At 44.5% G+C, this 15,948-nt stretch overlaps 1 long non-coding RNA gene across 3 annotated transcripts in view; it reads left to right on the forward strand.

The window, feature by feature from the left end:
* LOC106005587 overlaps positions 1-15,948 on the forward strand; it is a 197,814-nt gene that overhangs the window by 21,370 nt on the left and 160,496 nt on the right. For all 3 annotated transcript variants that reach the window (XR_001179055.2, XR_001179057.2, XR_001179056.2), the window contains exon 3: positions 11,663-11,746. This is a non-coding gene — a long non-coding RNA (uncharacterized LOC106005587). The remainder of the gene's footprint in view (positions 1-11,662; positions 11,747-15,948) is intronic.

Here is a 15,948-nt window from a genome sequence, read left to right on the forward strand (position 1 = left end):
AGGATCCTCGGATTCAAGGCCCCCAGGGGCTCTGTGCTCAGTAGGGAGTCTGCTTGAGATTCTCTCTCTCCTTCCTCTGCCTGCCCCCGCTGTGTACCTGCTCTCCCTCTCTCTCTCAGATAAATAAATAAGTCTTTGAAAAAAATGTATCTTATATTTTGAATGAGATGGGGCGACTTCAGAGGCTTCTTCTAAGTATATATTCAATAATTAACTGTGCAAAAAATCTAAAACCGAGAGAAAAGAGAAATGCAAAGCGGGGTATAAACATGTAAAAGGGAATAAGGAAATATAGAGGGATACAGCTGAGGGCAGGGACCAGCAGAAGCAAAGAATTAAGCCTTTAATGTATGAGAGGAAACGGGTTAATGTCTTTATTTTTCAGAGAATTCAAACAAATCAATAAGACAAGCCCTTAAAGTGGGTAGAAAAACAAGCAAAGGGGTGTGAAGAGACAACTGGAAAAAGATGAAAAGCAATTAGCTGGGCACATGGGGAAATGATCAGCCTAACCAGTAATCAAAGAAATGCAAATTAGAACCACAAACAGCTCCATTTCTACCTGTGAGGATTTTAAGGGCGATAATGCCGGCTTTGGCCAGCTTGGCTTGAGGTAGACTCAGGAACACTGGCTGGGGTGGGGGGTGGGGTCAGACCCTTTGGAAAACACTTTGACACTGGCTTTCAAGACCTTAAACATGGGCATTCTCATCGGCCTAAGGAAACCAACTGGCTGGTAATCTAGCCCAAGGATAGAATTCTAAATCCAGAGAAAGCTTTGTTCGTGGCAGCCAAATAGTAGAGACAACCAGACTGTAAACAGTAGATTAAATAGGCCACGGGGGTCATTCCTTTGATATTTTTGTCAAGTAATATTAATTAAATGCCAGCTGTGTGCCAGGAAATGTTCTGTGTGCCAGGAATACAGCCATGCACAAAACATCCCAGCTCCCTGACCTCATGGGATTCATTCTAGTGAAGGGGAAAGAACATAAAAAAGCAAAGACATGAACATGTTATATGATGAGGAACAAAGCAGGGTTATGTGGCAGGGAGTGATGAAGATTTGTAGGGTGAATAACTAACTCCCAGTTTGCTGGGTGGGAGGGAGTTTCCCAGCAGATGGGATTTTCAGTTCATTCATTCCTTCATTTAATGTTTAAGTAGGCTCCATGCCTGGAGCATTCTTGGGGATGTTTGAGGGACTTAAAGAAGGCCAGGGTGTCTGAAGCATGGGGCCAGGGAAGAGAGCAGTAGGAGAGAGGCTGCAGAGAAGGAGGTAGGGGCTGGCCTCTGACCCTTGTAGGAAAGGGAAGGAGCTTTGGATTTTATTTTAACCCCGGTCAGGGAAATGAAATGGTATATCTTAGGATTTTAGAGAGATCCCTTTGGCGGTTGTGTAGGGAAGGGAATGTTGGTGGGTGTGGGATGGGGGGCAGGGTCGGCCTGAGGGAGGTTGTTGTAATCCAGGGCAGTGATCTGGAACTCAGGCGTGCATCAGAATCACCTGCAGGGCTTGTTAGGCTTGAATGCTGGCCCTGCCCCTGCAGACCGTGTTTCTAATAAGACGATGAGGTTGCTGGTCCTGCCTCCCTCCCGAGGAGCTAACACGTGGAGGGGCAAAGAGCAAGGAGAGAGGCAATGTGAAGTCAAGTCTTTGTCTGGGATGTGTTTTTTATTTTTATTTTTTAAAGATTTTGTTTATTTGACAGCAAGAGAGCATGAGGGAGTAAGCATGAGCAGGGGCAGCTGCAGAGGGAGAGGCAGAAGCGGACTCCCTGCCCAGCAGGGAGCCCCATGCTGGGCTCAATCCCAGGACCAGGGATCTCAACATGGCTGAAGGCAGACGCTTAACCACCTGAGCCACCCAGACGCTCCTGGGATGTGTTTTGAAGAGAAACTGTGAGTCCCATTTTGGTTCTCTTGTAACCTGATTCACCCTAACTGATTTGCAACCAGTATGGCCCTCACGCCGTTCTGCCTCCTCCCTTTTATTTTAGTAACGAGAAAGCAGGCTTCATGGCACAGAGCTCTCAGGAGAGAACGCTACCTGAAATTTGATTTGGGAGGAGGTCTTTATCTGTATTTTTTCACGGTTGCCCACAACTTATGACAAATGATACTGGTTTTCGTTTTACAGGAGTGTTGCAAAGCTTCCGTTTTCAGCACATGTGTTTAGGTTTTTTAGAAGTGAGAGTTGCTTTTTTATATATCTATGAATTAAGTAATAGTGTAGGTCAGACTCAGGCATGGTGTAACTATAGTTGGTGGCTCTTGAGGGACTGCAGTCAGGGAAATGCTGTCTGAAGCCTTTATTCCCTTTGTTCCCACAAGCTCAGCCCCCACCTTTTTTTTTCTCCCCCCACAAGCTCAGTCCTTGATGTCATTGGGCCCTTCCTAAACCCAGGAATTCCCCACCATCTCTAAGCCATAGTCTGGTAGTCCACTATACACTACCACCTCCCCTTTTCTGCTGTTCATGCCTTTATTTATTCAACCCACATTTACTGAGCACCTACTAGTTTCTTGGTCCAAGTCTCAACCTCAGTTTGCAACATCCCCTGGAGAAGAATTTTTATGAGGGATTATGGCTCCTGGAAAGAACTTAACCAACAATTTGTTAAATAAAAATATAAAATGAACGTGTACATATGTCCCTGATAAAGTTTCTGTCTAGTACTGGTGTATGTGCTTCTCTGGAAGGAGAGAAAGTAAGAGGTGGGAATGGTATGCTGGGAATTACACTCCCCCTACTCCATTGTACAACCAAAGAGGGTGCTGCTCACGTGAATGTCACCTGTCATGTGTGTCCTACCGAGGAAAATAAAACTTTGGGAACAGGCATAGATTATAGCACATCATCAGAAGGTTTATTTTTATTTTAAGATTTTATTTATTTATTCAATAGAGAGTTTATGAGCTGGGGAGGGACAGAGGGAGAGGGACAAGTGATTCCTCACTGAGCAGGGAGCCCGGTGTAGGCTCTAATCCCAGTGAGATCATGACCTGAGCCAAAGGCAGATGATTAGCCAGCTGAGCCAGCCAGATGCCCCATCAGAGGATTTTAAACAGAAGAGTGTAAAAGCGAAGAACCAGCTCCTAGTTTCTTTGATCTGTTCTATTATTTTTCTGGCTTTTATTTATTTAATCTCTGCTCTAATCTTTATTATTTCTCCTCTCCTGCTTGGTTAGGTTTCCTTTGCTGTTCTTTTTCCAGCCCCTTTAGGTGTAAGGTTGGCTGTGTGCATTTGGGATTTTTCCAATTTTTTGAGAGAGGCTTGGATGGAAAGCCCCTTAGGACTGCCTTTGCAGTATCCCATAGGTTTTGGATCCATGTATTTTCATTCTTATTGGTTTCCACGAATTAAGTTCTTTTTTTTTTTTTTTTAAAGATTTTATTTACTTATTTGACAGACAGAGATCACAAGTAGGCAGAGAGGCAGGCAGAGAGAGAGAGAGGAGGAAGCAGGCTTCTCGCTGAGCAGAGAGCCCGATGCGGGGCTTGATCCCAGGACCCTGGGATCTTGACCTGAGCCAAAGGCAGAAGCTTAACCCACTGAGCCACCCAGGTGCCCCTTGTTTAAGTTCTTTAATTTCCTGTTTGACCCAATCATTCTTTAGCAGGATGCTATTTAACTTCCAAATGTTTGAATTCCTTCCAAGTTTTTTGTTGTGATTCGGTTCCACTTTCAAGGATTGTGGTTTGATATCATGCAGGGAATAATCCAGTCTTTTGGTATCAGTTGAGACTGGATTTTGACCCAGTCTGTGGTCTGTTTGGAGTAAGTTCCATGTGCCTTTGAGAAGAATAAGTATTCTGTTCTTTTAAGGTGGAATATTCTGTATGTATTATTGCAAACAATGAATCATGAAACACTACATCAAAAACCAAGGAAGCACTGTATAGTGGCTAACATATCATAATAAAAAAAGTGAAAAAAAAAAGATTGTAAAATCGGATTTGGTGTCAGAATTTGTTTTGGTAGCTGAGGGAATGGAAAAAAGACTGGGTAGAAGATTAGGAGTTCTCTTTGGGCTAGTTTTGTAAACTTCCTGGGCCTAAATGTCTCTTGGTTCAAGAAGGTAGATTATATTTTCTCCTGCAACATACAAGAATTCATAAAATAAAGTGACACCAAATCACGGGACTGTAGGTGGTTGGATTCTTACCAAATGGAGAGCGTGTGTCTGAGAATGGTCTGAGCTGGGACATAGACTCGAGGCAGGTGTGGAGGACCTTGGGGGACACTCGAGGCTGGAGGCAGTTGCTCCCCCAAGCTGCTGATATGGAGGGGGGAGGAGGGGACATGTGACTGCGGGGCAGATGTACTCTGGCCAGAGCAGTCAAAGAATCTTGTTAAGGATGACCCCATAGTTAAGGCTGTAAGGACACTCCCACCTGGCTGATGGCAGATCAAGCTCTGCTAGGTGGAGTGGCTGCAGGGATTTATTTAGTGATGATTAATAAGGTGAATTTCACCTCGATTCACAAGGGTGCAATTAAACATGTAAATGCTTTCACAAAGTAAGAAGTTCATACACATATAACAGTTCTATCTACGGATCAAATGTGGTGATGGTAGACCTAGAAATGCTTCATGAGCTCTGGAGCCCTGCATTACAGCTCCAGCTTGCTGATGCCTCTCTGTGGGTAGGCTGGGTGCCCCACCCCCAGACTCTCAGTCCAGTGCTCGCTCTTGTACCGCATGGCCTTGTTTCCCACCAGCCCTGGGGAAGGGGCTGACTCTCCCGCAAGACTATGAGAAAAGACCATCGTAGACATGTCCGTTTCCCTCACCTGTGCTTCCTTCCTGGGGCTCTGGGTAGCCAGCACTCTTTCCTGGTCAATGTGGCAGCTGTTAGGAATCCAGGCATGAGTATCATACCTGGTTCTGGAGCCTGAAGCTCTCCCTCTTGCCCCTGGATCACTTTTGGGTCCAGACTTCTAGCTGCTCCGAACCAAGGAGTTTGAGAAAATTGGAGCCCTTGGCAAAGAAGGGTGTGATATCGTGGCTCAGAATGCTGGCTGTGGCATCGGGGTGACCGGGTTCAAATCCTGGCTCTGTTACTTGCTAGTTGTGGGATCTTGGGAAAGCCCCTGTGTCGATCTGCGTTCTCCAAGAGGCAGACGTTGTTCTGGGAAGCAATATGCAAGGACTCGATCCGGTGAAACACTTTGTCAAAGAAGTCCCAAGTCTGACTCTGAGCGAAGGAGAGAAGGTTGCGGGGAGCACGTCTGGGCAGTGCAGCCTCAGAAAGGTTGAGGGGTCCCATGTCAGAGGAGTCTTGTGTTTTCTAGGACTGCCCCTGCCTTAGTTTCCCTGCTGCCCTCTGTCCCTGATGGATTTCAGGTCTAGCAGATGCACTGCCATGGTTCCTGTACCCCTAAACTCTCACAAGACTGGCTATGATCAGATGACACAAGGCATAACAGGTACTTTATAGGGGATTCTGGCATAGAGTGAGCACTTGACACATTGTAGCTCTTATTACCCAAATTCTCTTTTGATGTCAACAAGTTCCCTTTTTCTTTTGTAACCCAGCATTCTCCAGATCAGAGGCTGCCATTCAGATTCCCTGTGAGTGAGTGGGCCAGGTCTCACACCTTAGGGAGTGGTGGGGACTGTGATAATGGAGCACATGCCCCACTTAAAACATTTTGCACTTTTCTACAGAGCATCGTTGTTGGCTTGTCTGAGAGATTTAGAATATGGATGTGGGATGTGAATGGTCTGCGCTGGGGTCTTGACGCTCCCAGTTTCTGGCTATGGGATCTTGGGCACGTTGTGCCATCTTTCTGTAGCTCAGTCTGTCTACCTGTAAAATGGGGATGATTATGATACTCCCCCACGGGGTTTCTATGTGGACTTAGTACGTGGAAGCTTAGAGCAGTGCCCGGACCAAGTAAGGATGAAGAAATGTTGACATTATCCTGGGATTGGGTGAGGGAAAGAGAACATGGGTTTTCTTCATCATTTTATTTCACATAAGCCTAAAACCTAAGGGTCGGGATAACACCCAAATAGGAATGAGTTTCTCCTACTCTGGTGATATAATCATATATAATAATGTCACTTACATAAGCTTCTCTGCCTCCCTGGTAAAGCCACCCACACTCTGCTCTACTTCACGCCGTGAAGGAAGTTTTCTCCCACAGGGAAGGAGACACCCAGCTCCATACTAATTATCACTGGAAAGCCGGGACCAATGGGGGTTGCTGGCAACGGTGGGTTTGTCAGTGATTTGGGGGACAAAGGCTTGAGAAGCAGTGAGTCAGGCCTGGAGACCTCAGAGGAACCGGTGGGATCACAGAGCCAGAGGCAAACCGTGGCCTTCCTCAGATGGGGCGGGCTCAGCCAGCAGCCCTCTACAGATAAACGCTGATCTGCCCGTTCCTTTCTTGGTTCTTTCAGATCTGAAACGTGTTGTGCATGTGACGCATGCTCGTTGTGGAAAAGTGGAGAAAATAGAGGGGAACAAAATAGAAGTGTTAAAGACAGAACTTGTTTAGCTGTAAGTGTGAGAAATCAATCTCAAACTGGTGCAGGTGATTCAAGAGAACATATTGGTCCCTAGGACAGGGATGTTCCAGGAATGAGTCAGGCAGGGCTCTCTCTCCAGGGCTCAGACAACATGGAAAGGATGCTCTCTTGCTCTCTCTGGTCGTTTCTCCATGCAGAAGAGGTCTAAAAGTAAACATGAGAAACCCCAAACTAACTTCTAGTGTTTGAACCACCCTATTACAAAGGAAGAGTCTCGCTGATGGATGCGATTAGTTGGGTGTGTATCACATGCATCCTTGAGCCAATCCCCGGGGCTCCAAATAAATGGTCTGGTTGGATAGGTTAGTAAGCCAGTGCCCTGAGGAGGTGGAACCTCGGCAAGTCTCCCTTGCAATACAGGGAATAGGTTTCCCACAGAAAGGAGGGTTTCTGTTCCAGAAGGTAGAGGAAAAGGGGATGAGTTGATGACAACAATGGGAGTCACTGTAAGAAGCAAGTACACATTTCTTTCTTTCTTTCTTTTTTTGATTTTATTTATTTGAGGGAGAGAGAAAATGTGCATGAGTCGGGGGAGGGGCAGAGGGTGAGAGAGAAGCAAACTCCCCACTGAGCAGGGATCCTGACTCAGGGCTCGACCCCAGGACTCTGACATCATGACCAGAGCCCAAGGTAGATGCTTAACCCACTGAGCCACCCAGGTGCCCCAGCAAGTACAAATTTCTAACACTCCCACCAGAAATAAAGGCTGCTAACTTCTTCTTTTTTTTTTTTTTTTTAAATATTTTATTTATTTATTTTTCAGAGATAGAATGGCAGGCAGAGAGAGAAGCAGACTCCCCGCCGAGCAGGAAGCCTGATGGGGGGCTTGATCCCAGGACCCTGGGATCATGACCTGAGCCAAAGGCAGAGGCTTAACCCACTGAGCCACCCAGGCACCCTAGGGCTGCTAACTTCTTTATATGTAGATCCTTCCAGAGTTCCCTACTTACTTTCTTATGTGTCTATCCTGAAAAGTATATATTAGACATATAGAACATTGGAATATTCTATGCAAACTTTTATAAACTGATTTTGACTGCCTCCTTCAAAAAGATCAGAATGCAAAAAATATCAAAATGCAAAGGGTTTATTTCCTGGTCAGAAAATTAAAAAATATAGACAAGCCAAAATGAAATATAATTTATGACTGGTGGCAGCTGGCAGTAGGACTTTGAAGACAAGTTAAGGGGTGCCTGGGTGACTCAGTGGGTTAAGCCTCTGCCTTTGACTCAGGTCATGATCTCAGGGTCCTGGGATCGAGCCCCGCATCGGACTCTCTGCACAGCAGGGAGCCTGCTTCCCCATCTCTCTCTGCCTGCCTCTCTGACCACTCGTGATCTCTTTCTCTATCAAATAAATAAATAAAATCTTAAAAAAAAAAAAAGAAAGCAAGTTAAAGACAAGTTTGAAATACAGGAACTCGTTACGTCTCCTCTCAGGACAGCCTATAGTCCTTCTTTGTAGGGCTTTCCACATTTATAATTATTCATTAATGATTTACAGTGGCTTATGTAAAATTATTTCACTATGCAATGTTTCAGGTACACACAGAAAAACCATAGACTGAAACAGGGAGCAACCACTTACACAACGTTCCATTTGAGAATCATAACAGGGGCACCTGAGTGGCTCAGTGGGTTAAGCACTGACTCTTGACTTTGGCTCAGGTCATGCTCTCAGGGCGGTAAGATCAAGCCCCATATGGGGCTCTGCACTGGACATGGAGCTTGCTTGGGGTTCTCTCTCTTCCCCTCTCTCTGCCCCACTAACCTCACAAGCGTGCTCTCTCTCCAAAAAACAGTAAGAAATGTAACATAACAAATACAGTCCCAGCCCGCTGGACCCATCTCACTTTTGTGCCCCTTCATCGGTCCCTCCCTTTCCAGCGATGACCTCTATCCTACGGTTGTGTTTTTTATTCCATACACATTTAAAGAGATTTTTTTTTAAGTTTATATTATTTTTAGTAACCTCTGCACTCAGTCAAGGTGGGGCTCAAATTCATGACCTGCGATCAAGAATCCCATGTTCCACTGACCAAGCCAACCAGGCACCCCTCCATGCAGATTTCTGTACTTTGATTGTGTGTGTGTGTGTGTATGTATATACATATTCTGTTACCAACATACCATGTTGTGTTGCGTATTTTAAAACTTCTGTAGAGCCCTGCTGTACGTGTCATTTCATGACTTAGCCTTTTTTCACTATTACAGTTTTTCCAATTTATGAAAATTGTGTTTTGCTTATTATTTCCCTGCTACTATTTGTGTTAATTTGTTATGATCACATTCTACTGTATAACCATATCATGATTTATTTATCCATTCTCCTGTAAGTGGGCATTCAGGTTGTTTCTGTTTTTCTTCTTCTTCTAAAATTTTAGGTCGGCTCCACATCCAATGGGGGCTTGAACTCATGACCCTGGGATCAAAAGTCACTTGCTCTACTGCCTGAACCAGCCAGGCATCCCTCTGTCCTGAGCATTGCTCCTTGGGATAACTGATGGAGCTTCTTCAGGCCCACAGTATACACTCAGGAATGGAACTGCTGGCCTATAGAATGTGCATGTCTCCAACTTGACCAGACTTCACCAAACTGCTCTGCAGAACAGTTGAACAGTCTACATTCTTACCAGCCTTCTATGAGACTTTCTGTTTCTCCAGCACTTGCTTCTGTTAGATTTTCCATCTTTGCCAGTATGATGTGTGCAGACTATAGGTCCTCTGTCCCCATTGTTCAGTCCTGGAGAGCTGGGATCATGTCTCGTTCACCATGTCCTGGCACTCGGCATGGCTCCAGATGCTCAGTATTTGGGGTTGCCTGTGCAATTGAGTTTTTTGGTTTCTCCCATTTGCTGGAGAGGGCCCCCATTCTCCAGGGAGCCTGCTTCCTTCTACCCCTCTCACTTGAAGATCGGAGACCTCTCGTGCATGAAACAGAGAGGACAGTCTGGCTACTCTGCTTGCCTTTCATTTGAGTGTGGGTTCTCAAAACCCTATGCACGTGCATCAGAATCACCCGGAGGGCTTGTGGGAACACAGATGGTGCCCAGCTTTCTGTGCTGGAGGTACAGGGTGCCCCAAAAATTCACATTTCTGGTGAGTTCCTAGATGGCATTGATGCTGCTGGTTTGGGATGCACTCTTTGAGAACCATTATATTGGAGAAACATCCAATCCAGGTGTTCTGGGTATGTTCTATGTGGAATGTCCTTAAAGAGACCAAACGCAAAGCCTCAAACGTCATTCTCCAAGTGGATCGCAGAAAGAATAAAAGTCCCATTCAGCTCCACTCGGTAGGAAATAGGGAAAGGAGAAGCCTGAATTCCGGGTTCGTAGAATGTTCAAGACAGGTGGCAGCCCTTACAGAGACTGATGTAATTTAGTAAGAATGTATAGGGCAACCCCTGGTGTGTTTTCCCATCTTCCATAAGATTTCAAGCCAGGATCTTTTTTTCTACCAATACTCTGGAGACGGTCCTGATCTTCTCTTCTTTTCCTCCTCCTCCCCCTCTTTCTTCTACAGGTTCATCACACATTCATTTGATTCAAGTGTAGACTTGATCGTCACAATACCACAGTAAAGACAGCTGCCCTTTACGAAGGGCGTGGGTATAAGTGCTTTATAATCTCACCTAATCAGCATCATCATATCTAATCCTCTTTTAGGTTTCTCCAACACCAATGTCGTGTTCTTTATTACTTCTGTACATTGTATTTCTGGGAGTGCTGGTTCATTCATTCATTCCTTCATTCATACCTTCACCAAAGATTTACTGAGCACCTGCTATGTGCAAGGCACTCTGCTGCCAATGTGGGCAAACCAGACAGACGAAATCCTTATTATAGTGCTTACAATCTCTTATTATTCCCGTCTCTGAAAAGAGGTGATACTATTCCTCACTCAGGGTTGCTGTAGGGATTAGGGAAATGTGTGCCTGGCACATACGAAGTGATCGGTAAACGTGGGCTCCTGACCTTTACCCCCAAGAGCTGGTAGCTTTCTTTTCACGTCTGTGGGGGCAGAACTGTTGGAACCAATTCTGAGAGATTGACTGTGTTTTTCTAGAAGGGCACATTGTACTGTTTTATAAAGATTTTATTTACTTATTTAGAGAGAGGGGAAGTGGGGGGAGGGGCGGAGGGAGCAGGAGAGAGAGAATCTCAAGCAGACTCTGCTGAGCCAGGAACCCTATCCCCCTGAGGTCATGACCTGAGCTGAAACCAACAGTCAGACAACCGACTGAGCCACCTGCACTGTTTTATTTTATTTTATTAAAAAATTTTTTTTTTATTTATTTGACAGAGATCACAAGTAGGCAGAGAGGCAGGCAGAGAGAGAGAGGAGGAAGCAGGCTCCCCGATGTGGGCAGAGAGCCCGACGTGGGGCTTGATCCCAGGACCCTGGGATCATGACCTGAACCAAAGGCAGAGGCTTTAACCCACTGAGCCACCCAGGCACCCCAACCTGCACTGTTTTAAAAATTCATGCAGCCTACACCCTATTAACTCCCCAGAGCAAATGCTTGTTTTCTTGGTCTCTGTGGGCAAGACTCAGGCTCTAGCTCCCCTCTGCCTCCTGTCCCTCTCATCTTCCTCCCGTTCCAGCCAGGATCTCAGACTACACCTGAGTTTCGACAGACCAATGCTTTGGGAGAGCTTTGTGCAATTTTGAGAGATGAAAAATGGAGGAATGTGGGCTCCCAGGCAACCGGTGTGATGGAGAATAGAGGAAAAAGATAAGAGAAATGTGCAGCTTAGAAGGATGTTTGCACAGGCAACGAGAGAAAAATAAGTAACAAATGTCTACTTAGAGGTATTTTCCTTCAAGCATCTGGAGCTTTTGAAGAACTAGGATAGGAGAAATCTACATTTTAGGAATCCAGGCTGCTGTTTATGTAATTTCCACCTTCGGGGACTTCAGCTCTGTCTCCGCTGACTGTTAGTCATTTCTTTGTCAGGCTGAGTTTTAGTGATTTTCGTTCCCTCCCCCATCCAGGAAGAGGGATTAAGGGTACAACATAATTGATGCACCGAAGCCCGAATTGGAGGTCTCTCTCACTATGGACGAGAGAGTTCAGAAGGGAAATATCACATGAACATTGTACATTTCTTTCCGCAGGCCTGGCAGAAGCTACACCTGGATTCCCACTGCTGAACCCATGTAACTGGCATTTGGACTTTTCTACCCAGTTACCCCCTTACGGTGAGTGAAGCACTTGGGGGTCATTCCTCCTCAACCTTGCGAACTTGGCAAGGTCCCTGATCTAGCACACCTTCTATTTTTTTTTTTTTTGATCTGTGGAAAGATAACCATGACAAAATACATACCCTGAGATGGTTTCAGTGGGGAGCGTTAAATTAGATACAAATTAGAAACTCTCATCGTAGTATCTGGAACATGTTCACAGTCTATGAATAAGAGCCAAAATTTCTTAGTGTCCGAACTTTCTCATGGGAAGGTGTGAAGCTTACCCTGCAGTATAGGGAAAGTGGAATTCTCTGGGCCTGGCTCCAGCCTTTGTCCTGCCACTTCTGACACACCGGGAACTCATTTCCCTTTCTGAGACCGTTTTGTTCCAGTTTGGCTGGGTGGAGAAACGAGGGGGAAGGTTGGGGGCTTTGAAGGCCCAAGGAAATAATAAAGAATAACCTGTATATAATGTACTATTGTGTATAATATACTATGTAATATATACTATTTTATATATTTTATGTGTGCTGTCTAATACATAAATATATAAGAAACTCTCAACTACACTGTATTATATGTAGCACATTATATAGAATATATACTACATGGTATATAGTATGTAGCAAATTACATATATAAAATAGAAAATGTATATAAATATATAAAATGTATATAAAATACACTGTAGCATATTACATATTATACATTATATATTATATATAACACATATATATTATATATAATATACACTATAGATATAAGCACTAGTACATATGATACACACTCTGTCATGTATACCATGTAACAGGAACAGTGCACACATATATACTATATATTGTTTATATTCTATAATATATACTACATGTAATGTAAGTATATATTATAATTCTATAATATATACTACATTATAATTCTATTATATATTATAATTTATAATTCTATATACTATATTACATGTAGTATATATTATATGATATATATACACCATATAATGCTATAATAAGGTACTATATGCTATATTCAACATAATGTCTTGTTAGTATAATATGTCATATACTATATATTATATAGATTTATATAATATAGATGCCACACTATTGTATTATATACTACATAATATATGTACTTTATATCATATGGTAGACTATGCTGTAGTTAAGTGATGTTTATATAGTACACCATATTCACAATATATGCTTTTTACTCTGTAATACACCATGTATAATCTGATGAAAATGAAAGTTTCTTGTGAACGGAAAAGCCATAATTAATAGGAGATGCTATTAGTCACACAAGATGTAAATGAGTGCTATGGTTTATTTTTATTTTTATTTTTTATTATTTTAAAAAGATTTTATTTATTTACTAGAGAGAAAGAGATCACAAGTAGGCAGAGAGGCAGGCAGAGAGAGAGGGGGAGGCGGGCTCCCGGCTGAGCAGAGAGCCTGATGCGGGGCTCGATCCCAGGACCCTGAGATCATGACCTGAGCAGAAGGCAGCCGCTTAACCAACTGAGCCACCCAGGCACCCCTATCTTATTTTTATTTACTTATATTTTTTCAATGACCGGCATGGTTTGAAGCATGACCTAGACTCATAATACTTTACATTTCACCACTCGCCCCCAACTCCCTCCACCCCAGACGTTTCTCTCGTGTTTTCTCTTGAGGCCCCATCCCCTTCCCAGGGTACTCACCAAAGAGCTGGGGGTCGCATTGCTCCTCTTCCCCTTCCTCCCACTCCTGCACTCTGCCATCCAGTCCCCCGGTAGCCCCGTTGGTTCTGTCTGTTCTACCGCTAAGGTGGGACCCACATCCGCCCCACTGTTGCCCAGGTCCAGCCCCGTCGTCATCTGCGGAGACAGCCCTAGGAGCCCCTTAGCTGTTCTCCTGGCTCCCTGCCTTGCCACTTCATAAGCCGCCCTTCCTGTAGTAGCCTCCGTGGTCTTCTAAGGGAGTAAATCCGATCATGTCACTTTTTAGCTGAAAAATCTGGATGGGCTTTCCTGTCATATTTAGGATAAAACCCAAACTCTTTGCCTTGGCCTGGGGGGCCCTGTTGGCACTGGCTTCTGACATCTGACTTTGTCTGAGATTACTCCCCTACCCACTTGACTTGCTCCACTCCTACATGTTGGTGACTGTTCAGCTCTAAGGATGTCATACCTGATGCGCCTCAGGGCTTTTGCACCTGCTGTTCCCATGACCTGCAATGCCCTTTCCTCAGATATCCACATGGCCCCCTCCTTCACTTTGCTCAGGACTTTACTCAGATGTCACTTTATCAGGGAGGACTTTCCTGACCACCCTGCAGCGTATTGTGTCTGTCCCCTCACTGTGTACTGTCTGTCTGTCTCTCTCTCATTGAAATCTATAGAGCAGCTACACCTTCATAGCAGATACACATCTGTATAGGAAACTCTCAACTGTTCTGCATTTTATGTAGTGCATTATGTAGACTATGAACTCTGTTTAGTATATGTGATATACACTACATAATATATGGCATCTGGATATATTATATGTATACTTTCTAGTGTGTATGTGTGTTATCTAGTGTAGATATCTAGTACATCCTACATCCTCCCCAGGAGAGAAGGGCTCCATAACACCACTGTGTGAGTCTCAGTCTTTTCATAATAAAGGGTTTAAGTGGTGAGAAGTCCCATAGCTGTAGTTTATGGAGAATTACCATGTGCCAGGCATGTGCTGAGCTTGCTTGCTTGCTTTTTAATGCTATCTTACGTAACCCTCACCATCATAGCAATGACTTGAAGGGGGTATTACATCAGGAGGGGAAGTCAGCTCAGAATCCATGTTATCGCTGTCGGCAATAATACGAGTAAGGGTCCTTAACTGAGTGAGTTCAAGTACAACAGGTGGCCTGTTCTGAAGCTATTTCATATTGTGTGTGAACACAAGGCACTTGGTTCCAAGACTGAATTGAACGGTGGGCAGTTGGACAGTCTGGAAGGGGAGATGCCCCGTTGCTCATTCCCAGAAGAGTCCTTATCCCGGGTCAATGTGGCAGCCCCAGGATTTATTAGGGAAGGCAGCCTCTCCTCACCTCCACTGCCCACAGATCCATGGCCAGGAATCTGAGAAATGGCCCTGCTAGTCCTCAGGCACAATCTGTTTCCATTGGGCGACAAGTATCCCGGGCATCGGGGGGCTGTATCTTTCACTGCGTCCATGATAAACTTTGAGCCGAATCAGAGTTACTGGCCTTGGGTTCTGTTGTCTGGGACCTCCTGACTTCATGTGGTACACTCAGAGCCACATGCCCTTTTATTTATGACTTTTATGGAGTCTTTTGTGCGGTCGTAAATTGACTAACCCTCCAGCCGGTTCGAGCCCTCATCAGGAAGCTGTCATCAAAGTGAATCACTTCTCAGTGGCTGTTCCTTCCCCAAAGGTTCATTGCAGAGGCTGGGCTGTTTCCTGTAAGTTGCTTAGAGTATCTGTCAGCTCCTGACAGCCCAGACCCTCTAAGCCCAGATGCTTTCTTTTTCCCATTTAAAAAAAACAAAAAACAAAAAACAAAAGTTGCCCAGGAGTTGTCCTCTAAAAAGAGAGGAGGAAATGCCTGTATTTGGTCAGGGGTTCTTTGATGTCAGTATAACATTCTGGAACAGGTTCAGTTTCTGGAACTGTGAAGTGGTGAAGTTGACATGCTTTTATTTATGGCCCAGGAATATTCTGAATAATTCTTGTACCAGGGATTTGGGACAAGGCAGAGATGGATCTTTTCCCGGGGGTATCTGAGAACCAGCAACTTAAGTAGAAACAGAGATTGGACCTTGAACTTGGGATGGACTCAAGGGGAACTGAGTTCCTTAAAAGCAAAAGGTGCCAGAGAATTCAGTTTCTCCCTCATCTCTCAACACTCCTCTACTGAGTCTCCATCTTACGGAAAGGGAGGCTCCCAGAGCTGTTTTGACTATACAGCTTCCTCTAGGTCACATGGACACTAAGTGGTAGGGCCAGCATTTGAACCCAGATCATACTGTGATCTTATAAAAATGCATCCATTTTAATGTACAGTCCACTGATTATTTAGTAAACCTTAAAATGTGTGCAACTGTCACTTTGATCCAATTTTAGAAATTTCCTTTTGCCCTCCAAAAGATCCCTTATGTTCATTTGAATTCAATCTGCCTTCCCATCTATAGCTCCGGGCAACCCACTAATCTTCTGTATGTCTCTGTGAGTTTG

Source organism: Mustela putorius, unplaced genomic scaffold, assembly GCF_011764305.1.
Source record: "Mustela putorius furo isolate JIRA1106 unplaced genomic scaffold, ASM1176430v1.1 tig00004007_pilon_pilon_pilon, whole genome shotgun sequence".
NCBI classification, from domain to species: Eukaryota; Metazoa; Chordata; class Mammalia; order Carnivora; family Mustelidae; genus Mustela; species Mustela putorius.